This window comes from Bos grunniens, chromosome 8 (genome assembly GCF_055505025.1).
Source record: "Bos grunniens cultivar Pamir isolate PY7600 chromosome 8, Bosgru_T2T1.0, whole genome shotgun sequence".
In the NCBI taxonomy this organism is placed as follows: Eukaryota; Metazoa; Chordata; class Mammalia; order Artiodactyla; family Bovidae; genus Bos; species Bos grunniens.
The window spans coordinates 65,419,827-65,439,962 of record NC_141172.1 but is presented as its reverse complement, the minus strand read 5'-3'; the positions used below and the strand labels follow the sequence as shown (position 1 = coordinate 65,439,962).

At 40.1% G+C, this 20,136-nt stretch overlaps 1 protein-coding gene across 2 annotated transcripts in view; it reads right to left on the bottom strand.

Annotated features, from left to right (window-relative positions):
* The window catches only part of LOC147367284 (spermatogenesis-associated protein 31E1-like), a 40,172-nt gene that overhangs the window by 11,513 nt on the left and 8,523 nt on the right, over nucleotides 1-20,136 (bottom strand). The window lies entirely within an intron of this gene.

The window sequence follows — 20,136 nt, the reverse complement described above, 5'->3', positions numbered from 1 at the left end:
GGAAAATCAGGCTTGGGCACCTTCTAATATGATTCTGTGAGAGAGTGAAAAATATATATTGATCTCTGCCACCAGTGCCTGAGAGTTAGCTACTGAAACCTTGTAATTTCCCTTTAATTATCACTCTGGGTGTCAGGAGTGTCTTTTGTTCTCATAATATGACTTTGGGTGGGCCCCTAGATACCTCCTGGGTGAGGGCTGGCCCCCAGAAAGACCAAGCCATGATGAAGGCTTGATGTTTTTAGCTCCACTCCACCATTCTCTTGAGAAGGAAGAAGAGCTGAAAGTGGAGTTAATGACTGATCATGCCTATATGAGGTAGTCTCCATAAAAATCCCCAAAGTATAGAATTCAGAGAGTTTCCAGGTGTCCAAATGGACAGAATTCCCTGAACTTGAGACCCTATCAGATATCAACCTATGTATCGCTTCATCAGGATGTTCATATGTATATATATATATATATATCTTTTTTCATACTGCTACTGTTGCTAGTGCTAAGTTGCTTTAGTTGTGTCAGACTCTTTGTGACCCCATGGCTATAGCCCACCAGGCTCCTCTGTCCATGGGGATTCTTCAAGCAAGAGTACTGGAAGGGGTTGCTGTGCCCACCTCCAGGGGATCTTCCTTACCCAGGAATCGAACCCGTGTCTCTTATGTCTCCAGCACTGGCAGGCAGGTCCTGGGAAGCCCATCTTTTATCATATTCTTCAATAAAGTGGTGGAAATAACTATTTTCCTGAATTCTGCAAGCCTCTTTAGCAAGATAATGAAACCTGAAGAGGGGGTCTTAAGCATCATTTCTTGAGTACAAATTATTAATTCTATGAACCCTTTGGTACAAATGAAAGAAAGAAAGTGAAGTCACTTAGTCATGTCCGACTCTTGGAACCCCATGGACTGTAGCCTACCAGGCTACTCTGTCCATGGGATTTTCCAGGCAAGAATACTGGAATGGGTTGCCATCTCCTTCTCCAGGAGATCTTCCCGACCCAGGGACTGAACCTGCATCTCCCACCTTGAAAGTAGACGCTTTACTGTCTGAGCCACCAGGGAAGTCATGGTGCACATGAGTCCTTAGATATTCAACTTTGTAGTTACTGGGAAATTTTACATACTACACATATAGATAATCTTCTACCTGATTAAAAGATGATCTTAGTTATACCCAAAGAAGTCATTTGTAAGTTGCTCTTATTACCTCAAGCTAACATAGGTAGCTGGCATGTTGCAGTCCATGGGGTTGCAAAGACATGCCTGAGTAACTGAATAGCAACAGCATATTTATTTCCAATTTATGCATATTTTTGATCACAGAATAACTTGCTGCCTAGTTAACTCTCTTCATAGTCACCAAAGTCATGTTTAATGTCTTCCTCAACAAATAAGACTACTTTATGCTTAACAAGTCAAACAAAGGCCTTTTTCTGGGGCTGGGACTCAAATTCAAGTCTGCTAGTTTATTGACATCATCAAACGATTAGGAACAAATTAAGAAATATATGGAAGACTATCAAATAAGGTGGTGGACATACTGTGAAGTTATTTTATTTACTTTCAATTTAAAAACAGTTATGCAACAAAGTGTCAGGCATGATTTGATTTAAAAGACTGACCATTTAATAGTTTAATAGCTCATATGTGTCCTAAATATCTGTGAGCTCTGACACACACACAAAAAGAGCATCATAAGCAGGTCTGAAAATAGAATTACTGTTAGCAATGAGCCAAGCCATAACTCTGCACTTTGTCAAGGTGTTCTTACTAGCAAATTCCCAGCATATCACCTCTCACCTAAACATTTTGCAGGTTCACCACTTCTGATGTTCTGCATTTCAAGACTGCTTTGCTATTTTGGTAAAGGGTTTCCTACTCTCTGCATTTTTCCAACAGTACTGTAACATCTTAAACATGATTCAAAGTATAGTTCTATGAAAGCCTCCTTTAAGAGAATTTTAGATTCCTTCCATCACACACAAGCACTGACTCCTTGACCTTCATACCTGCTAAAAATCAGTGGTTCTGGACCTCCTTCCACTATAAATAAAGAGACTTCTGCTTGTATCTCCACCCTGATCCTGGACTACTGTTTTCAGCTGAATGTGTGTGTTAGTCATTCAGTCACATCCTGCTCTTTGTGATCCAGTGAACTGTAACCCACCAGGCTCTTCTGTCTGAATACTGGAGTGAGTTGCCATTCCCTTCTACAGGGGATCTTCCCAACCCAGGGATCAAACCTGGGTCTCCTGCCCTGCAAGAAGATTCTTTCCTGTCTGCATCACTAGGAAAGTCCCTATCAGGTGAATAGTGGCCCTTCAAATATGTCCTAATCCCCAGCCCCTTTGTTACATTATATGGCAGAAGGAACATTATTGATATGATTAAACTAAGGTTCTAGAAATGGGGAGATAATCCTGCATCATCCATATGGGCTCAATGTAATTGTAAAGGTCCTGATGAGAGAGAGGCAGGAGGATCACAGTCAAGAAGGGAGAAGGCAGTGAAAGTGGAGACTGGAGTGATGAGGCCAAGGGAAGTCAGCAGCCTCAAGCTGAAAACAGCAAGGAAATGGATTATCCACTCAGAGACTCTAGAAAAAAATCTGCCCTTCTGACACTTTGACTTCATCCCACTGAACCTCATTTCAGACTTCTGACCTCCAAAACTATAGAGGAATATAGTTTTGAGTCTCTTAAGAAAAGAGAATTTTCAAAAATCCTGCAGATTTTCAATTTCTCCACATGTATCATTCTACTTCTTTCAAACCAGTTAGTATTTGCTTGATAGCAGATTTATCTATGGATATGTTTGGCTTTTCTCCTAGATAGCAAATTTCTGGAAAGTAGGAACCATTTGGGGCAGATTCAAGGTAATATGTCTAGTTTGTGGCAGAGATAGGTCTATCATGCAGTCCCTTGACCAAGTCCTTCTTTATATCACAGAGCTTGAGCCAATTCTGACCTGATTGTCTTTGCATAATGAGGGTGGCCTTCAAATAAACCAATAAGGAGATATTGGGCATTAAAATATGCCTAGCATAGCAGCTTGGGACTAAAGAGAAAATAAGAGACAACTAATAAGAATCATCATGTATTTATCATTATGCCACCAAATAGAATTTTCTAGCTTCATCCTTATAATAAAGTAGAAGTTTGGGGAAATACCCCACTACTTTTACTCATTTATGCATTGCAATGATATGGATTGTCATTGGATTGGAAGACAGGGTGTATGTTTACATTAGTATCATAAATCTTTTCATCTTCACTGTGCTATATTTTGCTTATGATTTGTTTATGAATTATGCATCTATGTTTATGAAGGAGATTGTGGTTTTTCCTGAAATGCAAGGTTTTTGGTTTTGTCAACAGCTATGCCATGACATCCACCATAGTCTTCTAGTTTATCTGTTTCTTTGATCTCATAATTCTATCAGACAGTGCTGATGTCTGGATTGCAATGCATGTGAATTTCAGCAAAGTAGTGGGCATACTGAGAAGTTATTTACTTTGTATTTAAAAAGAGTTATATAACACTTTTGAAGGGTCAGATACGATTCCATCTAAAATACTGAAGAATTTAGCATAATCCAATGAGCGCCGAAGAATTGATGCTTTTGAACTGTGGTGTTGGAGAAGACTCTTGAGAGTCCCTTGGACTGCAAGGAGATCCTACCAGTCCATTCTGAAGGAGATCAGCCCTGGGATTTCTTTGGAAGGAATGATGCTAAAGCTGAAACTCCAGTACTTTGGCCACCTCATGCAAAGAGTTAACTCATTGGAAAAGACTCTGATGCTGGGAGGAGTTGGGGGCAGGAGGAGAAGGGGACGACAGAGGATGAGATGGCTGGATGGCATCACTGACTCAATGGATGTGAATCTGGGTGAACTCTGGGAGTTGGTGATGGACAGGGAGGCCTGGCGTGCTGCGATTCATGGGGTCGCAAAGAGTCGGACACGACTGAGCGACTGAACTGAACTGAATATATTTTTCAAAGACATTTTATTTTATATTGAAGTATAGATGATTAACAATGTTCTAACAGTTTCAATATGTCAGCAAATTTGGAAAACTCAGCAGTGACCACAGGACTGGAAAAGGTCAGTTTTCATTTCAATTCCCAAAGAAAGGCAATGCCAAAGAATGCTCAAACTACCATGCAATTGTACTCATCTCACATGCTAATAAAGTAATGCTCAAAATTCTCCAAGCCAGGCTTCAGCAATATGTGAACCATGAACTTCCAGATGTTCAAGATGGTTTTAGAAAAGGCAGAGGAACCAGAGATAAAATTGCCAACATCCATCAGATCATTGAAAAAGCAGGAGAGTTCCAAAAAAACATCTATTTCTGCTTTCTTGACTATGTCAAAGCCTTTGTATGGATCACAATAAACTGTGGAAAGTTCTGAAAGAGATGGGAATACCAGACCACCTGATCTGCCTCTTGAGAAACCTGTATGCAGGTCAGGAAGCAACAGTTAGAACTGGACATAGAACAACAGACCGGTTCCAAATAGGAAAAGGAGTATATCAAGGCTGTATATTGTCACCTTGCTTATTTAACTTATATGCAGAATACATCATGAGAAACCCTGGGCTGGAAGAAGCACAAGCTGGAATCAAGATTGCCGGGAGAAATATCAATAACCTCAGATATGCAGATGACACCACCCTTATGGCAGAAGTGAAGAAGAACTCAAGAGCCTCTTGATGAAAGTGAAAGAGGAGAGTGAAAACATTGGCTTAAAGCTCAACATTCAGAAAACTAAAATCATGGCATCTGGTCCTATCACTTCATGGCAAATAGATAGGGAAACAGTAGAAACAGTGGCTGCCTTTATTTTTGGGGGCTCCAGAATCACTGAAGAAGGTGACTGCAGCCATGAAATTAAAAGACTCTTACTCCTTGGAAGGAAAATTGTGGCCAACCTAGACAGCATATTAAAACCAGAGACATTACTTTATCAACAAAGGTCTATCTAGTGAAGGCTATGGTTTTTCCAGTAGTCATGTATGGATGTGAGAGTTGGACTATAAAGAAAGCTGAGCGCCAAAGAATTGATGTGTTTGAACTGTGGTGTTGGAGAAGACTCTTGAGAGTCCCTTGGACTGCAAGGAAATCCAACCAGTCCATCCTAAAGATCAGTCCTGGGTGTTCATTGGAAGCACTGATGTTGAAGCTGAAGCTCCAATATTTTGGCCACCTGATGCGAAGAGCTGACTCATTTGAAAAGACCCTGATGCTGGGAAAGATTGAGGGCAGGAGGAGAAGGGGATGACAGAGGATGAGATGGTTGGATGGCATCACTGACTTAATGGGCATGAGTTTGGGTAAACTCTGGGAGTTGGTGATGGACACTAGCATGCTGCGGTTAATGGCGTTGCAAAGAGTTGGACATGAATGAGCTACTGAACTGAGCTGAACTGAACAGTTCCAGGTGGATTGCAAAGGGACTCAGCCACACATATACATGTATCCATTCTCCGCCAAACTCCCCTCCTATCCAGGCTACTACATAACATTGAGCAGAGTTGCCTGTGCTGTATAGTCAGACTTTGTTGGTTATCTATTTTAAATATGGCAGTATGCACCTGTCCATCCTATATTCTGTAACTATTCCTCGCCCTCATCCTTTGGCAATCATTAATTTACTCTCTTAAGTCTGTGAATCTGTTTTTGTTTCATAAATATGTTCATTTGCATAATTTGTTTTTAGATTCCACATATAAATGAGGTCATATGATATTTTTACTTTTCTGTCTGATATAATCCAGTATCCTAAAGGACTTGTTTTTCTATTGCATCACTTTCTTGACAACCCTAATTTTGTTTCTTGTGTTTAACAAACTCTAAAACCTAATCCTGCTCAGTGCTTATTTTAGGCTGATAATGTCCATTTCTTACGAAATCCTTAAGGCACATATTTTAATGTAAATCAATAAGAAAGCTCTTTCAGAAAATCTAATCTCACTAGAATAGTGTGCACAGAGAAGAACCCGAGTATTAAATACAGACCCTTCCTGTAAAAAATTAATCAATATTACATTGGATTATTTCCTTGACATATATCATGATCTCTATCTCTGTAATGAAAGAAGGCATAAGTATGGAAAGTGCCTGCTCCTCAGTTATTAAGGCAAATTTCAGAAAGATCCCCTTTCTCTCCTATTGAGTCATTATTTATTTCAGTAGAATCTGGAGAAGTATTAATAATAGGAAGGCCACTAATATACATCACATCTGTAGCTTTCCTTACCAGTTCTAGTGATTCTGGAGTCATCCTTTAATGTTGTGCTAATATTCAACTGAGAAACTTAATTTTTCTGTTTTCTGACAAATAATTTGAGTACTCAGCAACCAAAAGTTTTAACTAATTCAAGTGGTATACAGATTCTCTCATTCATTTAGATAAGACCTTCTGTAGGCATGGATCTCTTTCTAATTAATGTTTTCTGGAGAGGAAGATGAAAACAGCTTTTCACAATTTAAATGTCATTGGTCTCCCATAGGAATACATTTTTATAGTGTTTTATCGTAGATGGTACATTTACATACTACTTCCTCAGCATCTGTCAAGTATATTAAAGTAGTGGATTTTTCCTCAAGTAATTTCAAATCTATAATACAGTATTAGATCTACTCCCTCTGATCTGTTTTGACCTTTAAACCTCTTTGAGTCCTAGATGCATGTTGCATTTCTTTCTTAGATCCTGGGAACTATGGCCATTTGAAAATCTTTTTTTTTTTTTTTATCACCACTGATATTTACTGTTGTACCTCTCTGTGAGGGCTGACTGATAGGGGTGTTACATGAACATTCCCCCTGCTTGTTTTCTATGCTTTATGGGAGTAATGTGAGCTTTCTGTTTTAGATAATTTATTGTGTTCTACAGTGCGGACAAAGCAGGGAGTGAACATATTGCTGTAAGGCAAGAAAGCATGATTGATATGGTGGGTATAAAACAAGCCAAGAGTCATGGTCCTCACGGTGTAATAGGTATGTCAAGTGAGATCCAAATGGAAGTTATACAATGAGAGAGAATGGAAATGAAAACTAAGAAATAATCTCTCTATTTTTATTTTCTTTAATGTCACCAACCTGGATCAAAAGACTTCAAACCACATAGAACCAAAGAGCCAAAAATTATATTGTAATTATACACCCATTATTTTCATGTGAATCTTTGGATCATGTTTTACAGGACATTTTCCTAAGACATTTTTATGAATACATGGAAAGGTGTTCCTGGCAGATATGAACATTTTACAACTGACTTCCATGATACAGAGAGCTGTAAAGTATGTTGCTGCAATTTAATGACTTTTTTCAAACCTTTCTGAACAATGACGTTACAGGACAAACAACCAACAGCAACTCCAGCAAGTGACATGCACCCCGCAGCAACTTGACATTCATTTACTTAAAACAGACAGGCTGAATAAATTATAAGCCCAAACAAAGATTAAACCAGACACTTTTAACAAAATGAGCAACAAAGCAAACAATCAAATACTGGATTATAAGCCAAAGTATAAAATAAATGTCCATGAGTCCATATGAATATAAAGAACCTATTGACCATAAAAATAAATTTCAGAAAAATTACAAAAAATATATGAAGAAATAGATAAATTTCTGCCTACAAGAGGTGAAGTTTGATTTCCCTCTCCTTGAGCATACACTGGATTTAGTGATTGATTTCTAGCTAACAGATACTTGAGAGAGAAAAGGAGTAACTTCACAGTGGAGAAAACTGGCAGGTACTGCCCATCCTCAATTGTAAGTTATATTGATATCATATATCCTCTGATATGGTGCATAAAAAAGCACTCACCTCTGAACTATGTTTTCCCCAAACCCATGATTCTGAAGTTGCTCAGTCGTGTCCGAATCTTTGCAACCAGGCTCCTCCGTCCATGGGATTTTCCAGGCAAGAGTACTGGAATGGGTTGCCATTTCCTTCTCCAGAGGATCTTCCCAACCCAGAGATTGATCCCGGGTCTCCCGTGTTGTAGGCAGATGCTTTACCGTCTGAGCCACCAGGGAAGTATTCCTCTTTGCATCACATTTATTCAGAAGGTAGATATAACTAAGATTTCTGGATGGCAATGCCAGAAAGTCTGGGGTGGGGCTAAGAAATTGCATTTCTAAGCATTTCCAACTGCTGTTGATGCTGCTAGAACAGACACCATACTAAATCCTGGGGCCCAAGTCTAATCACGAGAAAACATCAGAGAAAAACTAAATGAGAGATCTTCAAATCTGAAAAAATCATGAAAAATAAGAAAAGTTTAAGAAGTTATCACAGATTGTGGATGACTAGGCTGTTACATGGGCTTTCCTGGTGACTCAGACAGTAAAGAACCTGCCTGCAATGCGGGAGACCTGGGTTTGATCCCTGGGTTGGGAGGATCCCCTAGAGGAGGGCATAGCAACCCACTCCAGTATTCTTGCCTGGAGAATCCCCATAGACAGACCAGTCTGGCGGGCTACAGTCAGTGAGGTCACAAAGAGTTGGACACAACTGACTAAGCACAAGGCTGATATACAACTAAATGCAGTATTTTATTCTCATCTGGATCTGGAACAGACAAAGGACATTAATGGAAAAGCTGGTGAAATTAGAATGAATTCTGCAGTTAATAGTGTATTGTATGCTCAGTCACTCAGTTGTGTCTGACTCTTTGCAATCCCATGGACTGGATTTCCCAGACAAGAGTACTGGAGTGGGTTGCCATTTTCTCCTCCAGGAGATCTTCCCGACCCAGGAATCAAATTTGTGTCTCCTGCGTCTCCTACGTTGGCAGGCAGATTCTTTGCCACTGTACCACCCGGGAAGCCCTAATCATGTAGGACCAATATTAATTTCTTAGTAGTAACAGCTGTACTATGATTATATAAGATGCTAACATTAAGAGAAGCAATTTCCAGAAGTCATCATGTCTATCCTTAAAAAAATAAAAATCTGGAAAAACTGGAAATAAATAACTTTTTTTTAGACTCAACAAAGACCTAAAGTTGCAAGACTAATTGTCAGCACAAAATTTGTAGAGACAGGCATATCCAGAGAGTTACAGTAGCCAAGATCCACTTACTTGCAGCAGGAGCCCTAGACTAGCAGGATGACTTAAATGGTAATTTTCACAAATTGCTAGAAGCCAAGCATGACTAGTTGAAAGGGGGAAAAATCCCAGGAATCACAGCCTTCGGGGCTTGCCCCCCAGGTTCTCAGAGTAAGGATGGAGAAAGTTACCCTGGGGGCTCTGGAAGGGGTGGTGAGAGGAGGTGGCAGTGGGGGCCGGGGGCGGGGGAGTGGATATAAACTGTCTTGAAATGTGTCCAGAGCTTTTTATGTAGCAGAATCTTACCCTTTAGAGAAAAAACTTGGCCAGAGTACAATTCTGAAATCCCATCCCAACGGAGGAAATAAATTCCCCCCTGATCCAGCTTTCTGCCTCTTTCCTTTCTCATGTGATGGGATGAATGGGTAGGGAGACATATCAACAAGGGATGGGCTTCAAGGATACAGATTGGATGCTGCAGCCAAGAAAAGAAATGGAGGCAGGGTAAAGAGTTATATCACAGGGGAGAGTCAGAAACACTTGTGGAGTTCACAACCTCAAACAGAGGCCCAGTAGAGACTGGGGTTTACTGAAAGATTATAGAATGTTTTCCTGCCCCCAAAGCTCACCATCACAGTCATGTGTGTGCATGCCAAGTTGCTTCAGTCATGTCTGACTCTTTGAGACCCCATGGACTGTAGCCCACTAAGCTTTTCTGTTCATGGGATTTTCTAGGCAAGAATACTGGAGTGGGTTGCCATGCCTTCCTCTTCTTGAGCCAGGGATCCAACCTGCATCTCTTATGTCTCCTGCATTGACAGGTGGGTTCTTTACCACTAGCACCACCTGGGAAGCAGGTTTCCAGTATGGTAAAAGGAGATCACAGGGCAAACAACTGCAAGATACAGGCTCTCTCTGAGGAATAGTATGTAGGGAAGCCCCAAAATCAAGAGGAGAGACAAACAAGAACATTAGAAGAATTTGAGTCATTTGGCACTTACATTACCATCAACAATAAACTGACGGAACAACTGACAAAGATCAGAAAGTTTGATCTAAGTAATGGAGGAGCTTCCTAGCAGAAATGAATGAAGATAAAATGAAATCCTTTGGTTTTCTTATTCTTAAGCAATATAAAAAGAACTCTTTGATGTGATAATAATAATGTGTTAAGGAATTATGGCACATGGATAAGTGAAATTATTGACAGCCGTATCACAAGGATAGGAAAAAGGAATTGGGAATACTTCTTTTTAAAGTTCCTGCAAAATTTGTCTTCCCTGGTGGTCCAGTGGTCAAGACTCTGTGTTCCCAATGCAGGAAAACTGGGTTTGATCCCTGGTGGGGGAACTAGATCCCACGTGCTGCAACTAAGAGTTTCCATGGATATGCTTAGAGATGCAATAAAATAACAACTAATTTTTAGTATTTTATCTTATTTTGAAATGATATAGGTAGCTAAAGACAACTATTATTTAACTCAATTTAGCATGAGTCCAAGATTTTAAGTTACCTAAAGAGGAAACTGTCTTCATACTAATCATAAGAATTTTTGTGATAAGATTGGCTTGAGTAATGGTTCATTTTGATTAAACACAAAGTATATTTTTCATAATCTGAAACATCTGAAACATATACAATTTCACAATTTCACAATTGCTGCTTTATTCAATTGGAAAACGTATATAAGTTGAGGAAGGGTAGCATTGTATATGGAGAAGGCAATGGCAACCCACTCCAGTACTCTTGCCTGGAAAATCCCAGGGGCAGAGGAGCCTGGTAGGCTGCAGTCCATGGGGTCGCGAAGAGTTGGACATGACTGAGCGACTTCACTTTCACTCATTGGAGAAGGAAATGGCAACCCACTCCGGTGTTCTTGCCTGGAGAATCCCAGGGACAGGGGAGCCTGGTGGGCTGCCGTCTATGGGGTCACACAGAGTCGGACATGACTGAAGTGACTTAGTAGCAGCAGCAGCATTGTATATGAGCATTGTATCTGAATAGAATAAAAACATATAGTGTTGAAAATATAACTGTTTTTATTAGATCGATACTATTATTAGTTTTCTGACAAAGTCTTGTCTTAATTATGTAAACTTGAATTTTAAAACTTTTGAGTTAATTTCTATAGGAACAGGCCTCCCTGATAGCTCAACTGGTAAAGAATCTGCCTACATTTCAGGAGACCCCAGTTTGATTCCTGGGTTGGGAATATCCCCTGTAGAAAGGATAGGCTACTCACTCTAGGATTCTTGGGCTTCCCTAGTGGCTCAGCTGGTACAAAATCCACCTGCAATGTGAAAGACCTGGGTTTGATCCCTGGATTGGAAAGATCTCCTGGAGGAGGACATTGCAACCCACTCCAGTATTCTTGCCTGGAGAATGACCATGGACAGAGGAGCCTGGCTGGCTACAGTCAATGGGGTTGCAAATACTTTTTAAAGCGTATAAAAACATCATAAATTCAATTTTCTTAATTTCTGGGTATTTTAGAACTATTCAATTTGAATATCTTTATCTCTAAGCTAATCAAAATAGAGGTCCCTTTAAGAAATTTCATAGTGTAATTTTGTAACACTGTCCCAAGGTAGAAAATTATTACACATTCACAGACAGAAAAAAACATACATACAGACACAAATCAAGAGTTTTAATTTAAACTTTATCCATTTATCTTTATCCACAGAAGTACAAATACATGATCTCTGGGCCATATAATAATAGAGCTAAGTCTCATCATCCTGTCTCTCCAATACCTGTAAAAGAGATTTTCAAGATTTCTTTTGTTCCGATCTGTAATTTTATGGAGACTGTGGACTAGATTTTGGGCAAGAAACCAAGAGATCAAGTGGCTGTCAGAGTATCTCCAAAATCCATCTGAGTGGCAAAACATCCAGATTGTTTCCAGTGAGATCTTTTCAGCCTCAGGTGTTAGCTGGCTGTTGTGTCTAAGGTTCTGCAAGTTTAGGTTTCCATCTCTTAAGAAGATTAACCAAGGGGAAGTATGTGGGTCGTTGAATTTTCTTGGAAAGCAGTTAACATATTTGTCAGTCAGGGGATTTCCTTGGCTTTGGTTGGTCTGGCTTCCAGTGTGAACAATGATTTGCAGAATACTTAATTATTTGGTTTGCAGTAAGTCTTCTGATAGGGCTTTCCTGGTGGCTTAATGGTAGAGAATCTGCCTGCCAATTCAGGAGACGAGGGTTTGATCCCAGGTTCGGAAAGATCCTTCAGAGAAGGAAATTGCTACCTACTCCAGTATTCTTGTCTGGAGGATCCCAAGGATGAAGGAGCCTAGGGGGCTAAAGTTCAGTTCAGTTGCTCAGTCATGTCTCTTTGTGACCCCATGAACTGTGGCACGTCAGGCCTCCCTGTCCATTGCCAACTTGCAGAGTTTACTCAAACTCGTGTCCATTGAGTCGGTGATGCCATCGAACATCTCATCCTCTGCCATCCCCTTCTCCTCCTGCCTTCAATCTTTTCCAGCATCAGGGTCTTTTCAAATGAGTCAGCTCTTCGCATCAGGTGGCCAAAATATTGGAGTTTCAGTTTCAGCATCAGTCCTCCCAATGAATATTAAGGACTGATTTCCTTTAGGATGGACTGGTTGGATCTCCTTGCAGTCCAAGGGATGCTCAAGAATCTTCAACACCACAGTTCAAAAGCATCAATTATTTGGCACTCAACTTTATTTATAGTCCAAATCTCACATCCATACATGACTACTGGAAAAACCACAGCCTTGACTAGATGGACCTTTGTGGCAAAGCAATGTGTCTGCTTTTTAATATGCTGTCTAGATTGGTCACAACTTTTTTCCCAAGGAGCAAGTGTCTTTTAATTTCATGACTGCAGTCACCAACTGCAGTGATTTTGGAGCCCCAGAAAATAAAGTCTATCACTGTTCCCATTGTTTCTCCATCCATTTGAAATGAAGTGGTGAGACCAGATGCCATGATCTTAATCTTCTGAATGTTGAGCTTTAAGCCAATGTTTTAACTTTCCTCTTTCACGTTCATCAAGAGGCTCTTTAGTTCTTCTTCACTTTCTGCCATAAGGCTGGTGTCATCTGCACATCTGAGGTTATTGGTATTTCTCCCAGCAATCTTGATTCCAGCTTGTGCTTCACCCAGCCCAGCATTTCTCATGATGTTCTCTGCACATAAATTAAATAATCAGGGTGACAATATACAGCCTTGACATACTCCTTTCCTGATTTGATGCCAGTCTGTTGTTCCATGTCCAGTTCTAACTGTTGCTTCCTGACCTGCATATAGATTTCTCAGGAGGCAGGTCAGGTGGTCTGATATTCCCATCTCTTGAAGAATTTTCCAGAGTTTGTTGTGGTTCACACAGTCAAAGGCTTTGGCATAGTCAATAAAGCAGAAGTAGATATTTCTCTAGGACTCTCTTGCTTTGTCAGTGATCCAATGGATGTTGGCAATTTGATCTCTGGTTCTTCTGACTTTTCTAAATCCAGCTTGAACATCTGGAAGTTCACAGTCATACTGTTGAAGCCTGGCTTGGAGAATTTTGAGAATTACTTTACTAGTTTGTGAGATGAGTGCGATTTTATGGTAGTTTGAGCATTCTTTGGCATTGCCTTTCTTTGGGATTGGAATGAAAACTGACCTTTTCCAGTCCTGTGGCCACTGCTGAGTTTTCCAAATTTGCTGGCATATTGAGTGCAGCACTTTCACAGCATCATCTTTCAGGATTTGAAATAGCTCAACTGGAATTCCATCACCTCCACTAGCTTTGTCCGTAGTGACGCTTTCTAAGGCCCACTTGACTTCACATTCCAGGATGTCTGGCTCTAGGTTGGTGATCACACCATTGTGATTATCTGGGTCATGAAGATCTTTTTTTGTATAGTTCTCCTGTGTATTCTTGCCACCTCTTCTTAATATCTTCTGCTTCTGTTAGGTCCATACCATTTTTGTCCTTAATTGTGCCCATCTTTGCATGAAATGTTCCTTTGGTATCTCTAATTTTCTTGAAGAGATCTCTAGACTTTCCCATTCTGTTGTTTTCCTCTATTTCTTTTCATTGATCACTGAGGAAGGCTCATCTCTCCTTGCTATTCTTCGGAAGTCTGCATTCAAATGGGTATATCTTTCCTTTTCTCCTTTGCTTTTTGCTTCTGTTCTTTTCACAGCTATTTGTAAGGCCTCCTCAGACAGCCATTTTGCTTTTTTGCTTTCCTTTTCCTTGGGGATCATCTGGACCCCTGTGTCCTGTACAGTGTCACAAACCCCCATCCATCACTTCCATTGCATAGTCGTAAGTGATTTGATTTAGGTCATACCCTATTTATCTAGTGGTTTTCCCTACTTTCTTCAATTTAAGTCTGAATTTGGCAATAAGGTATTCATGGTCTCTGTCACAGTCAGCTCCCAGTCTTGTTTTTGATAACTGTATAGAACTTCTCCATCTTTGGCTGCTGAGAATATAATCAATCTGATTTTGATATTGACCACCTGGTGATGTCCATGTGTAGAATCTTCTCTTGTGTTGTTGGAAGAGGGTATTTGCTATGTTTTCCCTGTTTCATTCTGTGCTCCAAGGCCAAATTTGCCTGTTACTCCACATATTTCTTGACTTCCTACTTTTGTATTCCAGTCCCCTATAATGAAAAAGACATCTTTCTGGGGTGTTAGTTCTAGAAGGTCTTGTAGGTCTTCATAGAACCGTTCATTGTCAGCTTCTTTAGCATTACTGGTCAGGGCATAGACTTGGATTCCTGTGATGTTGAGTGATTTGCCTTGGAAATGAACAGAGATCATTCTGTTGTTTTTGAGATCGCATCCAAAATGGACTCTTTTGTTGACTCCGGCATTTCAGACTCTTTTGTTGACTATGATGGCTACTCTATTTCTTCCAAGGGATTCTTGCCCACGGTAGTAGATATAATGGTCATCTGAGTTAAATTTGCCCATTGCAGTCCATTTTAGTTCGCTGATTCCTAAAATGTCAATGTTCACTGTTAGCATCTCCTGTTTGACCATTGACATTTACAGGATCTCCAGGCAGCCCAGAGTCACTCCTGAAACTATGAGCCATGCTGTGTAGGGCCACCCAACATGGATGGGTCATGGTGGAGTGTTCTGACAAAACATGGTCCACTGGAGAAGGGAATGGCAAGCCACTTCAGTATTCTTGTCTTGAGAAGCCCATGAACAGTATGAAAAGGCAAAAAGATAGGACACTGAAAGATGAACTCCCCAGGTCGGTAGGTTCCCAGTATGCTACTGGAGATCAGTGGAGAAATAACTCTAGAAAGAATGAAGAGGCAGAGCCAAAGCAAAAACAACACCCGTTTGTGGATGTGACTGGTGATGGAAGTAAAGTCTGATGCTGTAAAGAGCAATATTGCATAGGAACCTGGAACGTTAGGTCCATGAATTAAGGGCTACAGTTCATGGGGTTGCAAAAGAATTAAATACTTAATGACTAAACAACAACAACAAAGTCCTCTAATAGTTCAGTGACTTGTGTTCAGTGACAGTGTTGTGTTCCATTTTTGATGGGTATTCCCACAGCAGCTGTCATTGAACATTTTTTGTTTCCATTAAAGAGGGCTTAGGACTCTTGATAGAAGCAAGGAAAATTAGGTGATCAGTTAGAGCAATTCAAAGGCAAAAATGCCTAGGTGGAGTCAGGGTCCCAGAATGTGAGGCCATTGGGAAAGCAAAAAATACTGATTTTCATCTGGAAAGTTACTCTCTTCCCAGATTTACTGCAATTGTGGGGCTAATTCTGCATAAATCATGCCAGCTAGTAAGAAGTTCCACTGAGACAGAAAGAGGTATAAACACAGGCAGATCACATGATGGACAGCACGAATGTATGTCAACTTCCAGGGTTCTCAGCACCTTCTTGGGTTGTGTGGCCTCATTTAGAGAGACCTCCTGCAGAAGTGCAGCTTTCTCTTCTCCTGCACAGATGGCCAACCTGATACTGCATGCTGTACCCTTGCTCTAATTGGCTAATTCATTTTATTCTCCACTTCTGCTTTTAGTAAGTGAGCCTATTCACCCCTTTTCCTATTGTAAATTTGATAAACCAAACATTAAAAACAAAGAGATGTTGAAGACAAAGTTTCTTCATTAAACTTGGCCTCTTTTATGTGTATGTGGTGGTTGTGTTTTTCCACTTTAATGGGATGTGGTATTAATAGGAATAAAGTCAATGAGGCAAGCAAGTCTGAGAGTTCTGAATATCGTGTAATAAACACTGAAGGAAGACTGCTTTCCATAGTCCTATGTCAGCATCACTAACCACAGAATATTCTAGAGATAGATGAGTGGTTTGGGAACACTGGGTCAGGGACAGTAATTATTGTGTATGAAATTCCAAATAAATAATTAGTATGGGTTTATGCAGAAGAAACTGTATTCACAATAAACCAGTTAAGGGTGCCTGAGGATAAGAACGGAGAAGGTGATGGCACCCCACTCCAGTACTCTTGCCTGGAAAATCCCATGGACAGAGGAGCCTGGTGGGCTGCAGTCCATGGGGTCGCTAAGAGTCGGACACGACTGAGTGACTTCACTTTCACTTTTCACTTTTATGCATTGGAGAAGGAAATGGCAACCCACTCCAGTGTTCTTGCCTGGAGAATCCCAGGGACGGGGGAGCCTGGTGGGCTGCCGTCTATGGGGTCGCACAGAGTCGGACACGACTGAAGCGACTTAGCAGCAGCAGCAGCAGCAGAGGATAAGAACACAAAAGAGAATCCCTGAAAAAGAAGACTACAGAATATGTCTCTACGTTGGTCTAATTTGTAAGCTGAAAAAAAATATTGTGAGGTTTTAATTTGTTTGTAAACAAAGCAAAGTCCTTTAAAATGATTCCTTGAACCAAACAATTTTTATTTCTTTTCAATATCATTAGGAAAACAAGGAGATATTATTTTTTAAATATTTATCTATTTATGTGGCTGTGTCAGGTCTTCGTGGTGGTGCACAGGTTTAGTTGTCCTGCAGCATGTGGGACTTTAGTTCCCCAACCGGGGATTGAACCTGTGTCCCCTTCATTGCAAGGCTGATTCTTAACCACTGAACCACCAGGGAAGTCCCAAGTGACATATTCTTATCCATTATGACTGATAGGTCAGCATATTGACTAGAAGCCCAGATGTATTTATCATATTTCATTGTTCTGCAGACATTAAAGACTGTAAGCATCTTGATATACCCAATTTTATAGATTTTATTTCTAAGTGAAGTAGCTAAGGAGGGACATTTTTCAATTCTCCCTTCAAGATCCAAAAGTCTACAAGCAATAAATGCTGGAGAGGGTGTGGAGAAAAGGGAACCCTCTTACACTCTTGGTGGGAATGCAAACTAGTACAGCCACTATGGAGAACAGTGTGGAGATTCCTTAAGAAACTAGAAATAGAACTGCCTTATGACCCAGCAATCCCACTGTTGGGCATACACACTGAGGAAACCAGAAGGGAAAGAGACACGTGTACCCCAATGTTCTTCGCAGCACTGTTTATAATAGCCAGGACATGGAAGCAACCTAGATGTCCATCAGCAGATGAATGGATAAGAAAGCTGTGGTACATATACACAATGGAGTATTACTCAGCCATTGAAAAGAATACATTTGAATCAGTTCTAATGAGGTGGATGAAAACTGGAGCCTATTATACAGAGTGAAGTAAGCCAGAAAGAAAAACACCAATACAGTATACTAATGCATATATATGGAATTTAGAAAGATGGTAACAATAACGTTGTGTACGAGACAGCCAAAGAGACACTGATGTATAGAACAGTCTTATGGACTCTGTGGGAGAGGGAGAGGGTGGGGAGATTTGGGAGAATGGCATTGAAACATGTATAATATCATGTATGAAACGAGTCGCCAGTCCAGGTTCGATGCATGATACTGGATGCTTGGGGCTGGTGCACTGGGACGACCCAGCGGGATGGTATGGGGAGGGAGGAGGGAGGAGAGTTCAGGATGGGGAACACATGTATGCCTGTGGCGGATTCATTTCGATATTTGGCAAAACTAATACAATACTGTAAAGTTTAAAAATTAAAAAAAAAAAAACCTATTGTGAGGAGGGTGAGAAAGTGACAGCCTCTAGCTGCTGTGCCTCCAGAACTTTGGTATCACCACACAACGTTTATGCTGATGCTCTCCCCAGTATGCTCCCAGCCAATGTTTACATAATGCATCAGGGCCTCTCTGCCCTGTGTGGGATTCCCAAAGCTGGCAGACTTTGCCCCTGGGCTCCCTGTACACCTAGCCAAGACTTCTCAGAGCTGCACTGAAATCTGAGGCTCTTCCTCCACAACCCTCCTTATTTCCTTGTCTCCCTTTGCAGGTGTCAGATCTGCAAAGCAGTGTGAATGCTTTTCCCTCCTCTTCCTGCTCCATCACTTTTTTATCCTTTGTAGGCATTTCCCTGGCAAATAACTTACATGTCTGATTTCATCTTGGCATCTGGTTGCAAGAGTGCACCAAGTGATCCACTAAGGAAAATTAGAAAAGTTTCCTTTAGAAAGGAAAATGCCTCTAGACTTCATTGATCAATAACGAATGAATCCTTTTCCTGGATGAATGACAACATTCAACTCAGCTTATCATTCCAGACAGCTTAACATTCATTTATTTTTCAGTCCAGAAAATGAATGATTCAATGGGATGACAGATAATAAAACTTGAGGAATAACAGGCATCTCCGAAGGACTGGAAATGCTTCATCCAGATTTAACACAACGAAGGCATTGTCCTACAAAACCACACAGGTCTTAAATTTAATAGATCAAAGTTTGTTTCAATTCCATACATCTAGAAAGATCTTAATTGTTCTTTTAAGCTTAAAATATTTGCATAATTCATGACAGGTTAATTCTTCTCAAGGATTTTTAAAAATTTGTTTTCACAAGTGATTTTCTTATAATGCAAAGTAATTCAGACTCTAATTAAGAGAATAAATAGGCACCATGTATGGCTCCTACCATCTCCCTTTTCATACCCAAAGCTCTGTTTCCTCTTCAACAGCATCTGTTTAAATCTCGCAGTCTAGCTGAGATCCTTCTGGCCTGTTCACTAACTCATCAACTAAAAATATTTAGTTTCAGTATTTGAAAGAACGTTTTGCCTCTTCCTAGAGCCAGAACCCCTCAATCTGCCCTTCAGACCCCTGTCCCCACCCTACTTATCTGGCTCACCCCATCTTAACACTTCTTTCCTTTTTTTTAATTTATTTTTTTTTATTGAAGGATAATTATTTTACAGAATTTTGTTGTTTTCTGTCAAACCTCAACATGAATCAGCCATAGATATACATATATCCCCTCCCTTCTGAACCTCCCTTTCATCTCCCTCCCCATCCCACCCTCACTTATTTCTAACACTGACAATCCTCCATGGGGAGACCTCTCCCTCAATCCTTCTTCCAAAGATGGCAGCCCTTGCCATCTTTCTCCTTGGCTTATTCATTTTTCATGGCATTTATTACTAACTAAAATTATTTCTCTTTGTGTGCTGCCTCAGTAATTAAGAAACTGTAGATTAAATACAACAAGATATCATTTCCCAAACACCAACTTTAACACATTCAAAAAGGGTGACATTGTCTTTAAACTGCTTGTGGGCATGCAAATTGTTACAATCACCTTGGAAAACAGTTTTTCATAATTTAGTAGATATAAAGGTGTAAACCTTTTGACACAGCAATTACACTATATATAACCTAGAGAAATTTCAACTCCCTTATGGAGAAACCTTATCTGATAATATTCATAGCTGTTTCTATTGTATTGTTGAAAATGGAGGAAAAACAATCAATAAGAATGGATGCATTTGCTTAAAATAATTTTATAAGGGATGCTATAAAACAATGACAATAGACTGCAGCAAAATTTTCATGAGAATGAATATTATAACACTTAGGAAAAAAGCAGGTTGCAGAACACATACAGTTTAATTCCATGTATTTAAAATTCAAAAACATGTAAGTCAAAACAATATCTCATTTAACAGTATATTGAAACTGTAAAGAAAAGCAGAAGTAACAAACAAGTTAAAAGGAACAGCAGAGGCC